Genomic DNA, 3820 nt, shown 5'->3' on the forward strand with positions numbered 1-3820 from the left:
GTGAATTCTGTTTAAACGACTTATAGGGCCTTTCAAATAGTATGCAGTCGCCGCTGTCAAGCCTGTTCATTGTCTATGTGTTGCTCCGCACAAGAGCATATCTGTCACCTCGTGCGTCCAATAGGAGATAGGAGAATCAGATCAGATCCAGACAAATGGTTTACCACTTTCCTGAACTCTAGATTACAGATCGATCGGGACATCGCATAGAGAGATCTGGTTTGTAAAGACCCACAAATGTCCCACAGTTTGAGTACCAGGTGAGTTTAAAACAGAAGCAGAAATGTGTGTCGTGCATGTGGAGCGGTCATTAGAGACCTGCAGCTCCTGGACGAAGCTAAGGGTTAGGGTTAGGGCCCTGAGGATCTCATGAACACACACCCTCTTCTTCTTCTGCTGCTCGTCTCGTCTCGTCTCGTCTCGGGACTCTCTTCTTAAAAGTGGACACTGCTGGGGCAGAAGCTATTTTCCTGACTATCTTTTCAGTCACCTAACGACTCCCCCCCCCCGCTCTGTGGCCTACCCCGCAGTGAGCGCAGCGCAATCCACATCCAATCCTACCTTAAGACTCTGTGACACAAACAAGGTGTAAAACTCTGCAGCAGCTCACCGCTGACATGAAGAGCTCACCACATATTTAAAGCAGTGAGGCGTTTGCATGAGATTTCAATGATGGGAGTTTGAATAAAACCAGAGTCATTTGTGTCTGCTTGGTAACCGTGAAGATCATTTGAACTGCAAAAGTCCAACCACAGGCAGACTCTGAGGACTGAACTGGTTTGTGACCGGGACTTTGGAGGCAGAGAACTCAACCCCCCCCCAATTAGCTATTAACCCTTTGGAATAAAAACAGAACAGACCAACCACAGGAGAGCACAGTTAGGACTAACATTAAGAGCTTTAAAAGTAATGCTGAAATACAAATTTTAACTGAAAGTTCTGCATACAGAATTTAATTTAATCCTTTTTAAGACCTGCAGAAGCATCCTCTGTGCTGGAAAAATGTCCCCAGGCCTTTCAACCGTTTTAAAATTCTACAATAAGTATTGATTTATGAATTCTTAATGTGCTGTAGCAGCCTAGACTCTTATCAGCCGACTAATACGTGTCACCTGCGAGTGACCCGTCAGTCTGAGTGTGTTCGTCTGAAGCCGCTGAAAAAGGGCATTGACCAAAGCGTCTGCGGCAATAAAAAGTGGAACTATAAGATTTTGCTGTGCTGTCCTGGGCGGTTGTGGCTCAGTTGGTAGAGTTGGTTGCCTTTCAACTGGAAGTTCGCGGGTTTGATCCCCGGCTCCTGCTGCCACAAGTCTGCTGTGTCCTATGATGGGAATTCTCCCTCGACATCTTTTCTCCCCCTTTAATCATATCATAAGTCACACTGTCTCTCATTTCACATTTGACTGTGCCTACGACGTATCACCACTATGTGTTATCAAACCACTGATCTTTCTGTCTCAGGAGAGACAAAGTGTAACTAGGTCAAGATAACGCACTGTATTTATTCCGACATATCCTCTATTCTGCCCCTCTTTCTTTTCCGTCATTTCATGCTGGAGAGAACGGAGATTTGTTCAAAAAGGCCTGAATTAAACTCTCAGAAAGATGACTATTGGCTCTGTGTTGTAATTAACACAAATTTCCAGAGCAACATTTAACCCAAAGTTGCTCCCGCTGCTTCATTGTTGGCGTATGAATGTGTGTGAATGGATTAGTTACTTCTGATGGACTCTTGACACAGCAGCCTCTACCATCAGCGTGTGAATGTGTAGGTGTGACCTGCGGTGTAAAAAGAGCTTTGAGAGGTCAGAAGAATAGAAAAGAATTAAACAAGCTCAAGTCCATTTACCATTTACTTTACAAACATTTAACTATAAATTCTGCACTACAGCCTTGTCTATTGAAGCTAATTCAGTCTATATTATACACTGTTGGACGCTTTAATTTACTGTAAAAATAAATATTTATTCTGTTTGCTGGCTGGAGATTTTTAACTTTTACATCTGTCTCTCTTGGACAGATGTTGTTCATCTTTGTTTGTTTTTGTGCTGTGCTGCTTTTTCTCCACAAACTATTTCACCATTAAATGCATCGAGTCCTCTTAATAAAGAGCCGCCTTTATCATCATAACGTGCAGAAACACCAGGCCAGAGCTTAAATATGAATAAGCTTTTATTTGAAGTTTTACGGTATGTAAGTAAGAAAGTCTCATTCGTCATATTAAAAGCCTCAGTGCTGTTTTCTGGTCTGTACATGTCGGATTAGATGTTGTTGAATCTCCTCAGGGAAGCAATCAGGTGTTTAAAGTTAAGGGCAATTCCCTCCTCTACAGACAATCAATAAAAAAAACGTACGCGTGGGGACGGTAATGGGGTTGGCTTGTAACCTGCTCTGACAAATTAAGGCAAGTGGTGTTTTTTCATTACTTACACATCCGTTTTCATTTTTCCCATCAGTGGAACCAATTAAACAATGCTGCTTTAAATTAGTCATTGATTTTCAGCAGTAGTGACACTTTACAGAAGGAAATAATAACTTTTAAGGGAGTGTTCCTGTTTGGGTTTTTTTTTTTTTTTCATTACTGCCAGTCTCGTAACAAAAGGACAGAAACAATTCACCTGCATGAGAAAGTGGGCTCTTAAATTAGCCATTGATTTTTTTCTTAGGTGTCACTTTGGTTAAATGCTTTGTGGTCTGGAGTTTTCTCTCCAACCTGGAAATTGACAAGAGAGCATCATCTATTAGTCTCATTGCTTGGTTTGTGTTTTTTCTATTTTGTTTGTAACTTCAAGTATGTAAAATGACTTCTTGCTGGTTTCTTCCCAGGAAAAAGTGATGAATGTTGCAGCAAGGGGATGAAAACCACCCCAGTATTGTGTTTTATATTTAGGGATGCACCGACACATCGTTTCAAAATCGATTTTGGCCGATATTAGCCCTGCTGACAGACATCGGCACATTGGCAAAATAATGTGACAGTAGACGATGTTTATTTGTTGTGCCAAATCAATTTAATGCTGACATCTTGACGTCTAATTACTGACTCAGAGATGAGGGTTTTTATTGGGCAGAAGAAGTCACCTGTTGGATCAACTCTGACTTGTTTACATCGTCAAACATTATGGGAAGAGCCTGACCGATAAATCGTCCAGCCGATAATATCGGCCGATATTAGCCAATCCAGTGACTATCGGTATTGTCCAACTTTATCGCAGATATACGCCGGCAGCAATTGGCCCTGATTTTCACAATCCCTGCATCTCTATTCTCTATCAAATGCATTACATGGATGGCGCTGCCTGTGTGAAAAAAATAAATAAAAATTGGCAAATAAAACTTAATGTACGACATCATAAAACATCTGCAAAAGTAGCAAAAACTGTTTTTCAGAGCTATTTTATTACACAAGGTTTCGCTATTGCCAATCCCAGCCCATACACGTGAAGGTTGATGAACAGACGGACCAGATTCTTCTTCTTTTAATGCTCGATAAAAAAAAAAAAAAAGGAAATTGAAACAAAGAAAATAGCATTTCCGTACCTGCTGCATTTCTTTTCTTTTTTTTCTCTTTACCTTAAAATAAAACACGAGCAATTTTAAGCAGCAACAAAATGTGCATCGACCCAATTATACAATGGAACACTATTTTCATCACATTATAAAAACTTTAAATATTTCGTTTTTTTTTCATCTTTATATATTTTTTTTGTTTTTTTTTAACCAAAAAGCAACCCTGCCAATGAGAACTCAAATATACACGTCGTGTTCACCTGGAGCTGAACAGGAACAAACAAAATCAGGGAAATATTTCAGTTGATGA

This window comes from Labrus bergylta, chromosome 8, assembly GCF_963930695.1.
Source record: "Labrus bergylta chromosome 8, fLabBer1.1, whole genome shotgun sequence".
NCBI classification, from domain to species: Eukaryota; Metazoa; Chordata; class Actinopteri; order Labriformes; family Labridae; genus Labrus; species Labrus bergylta.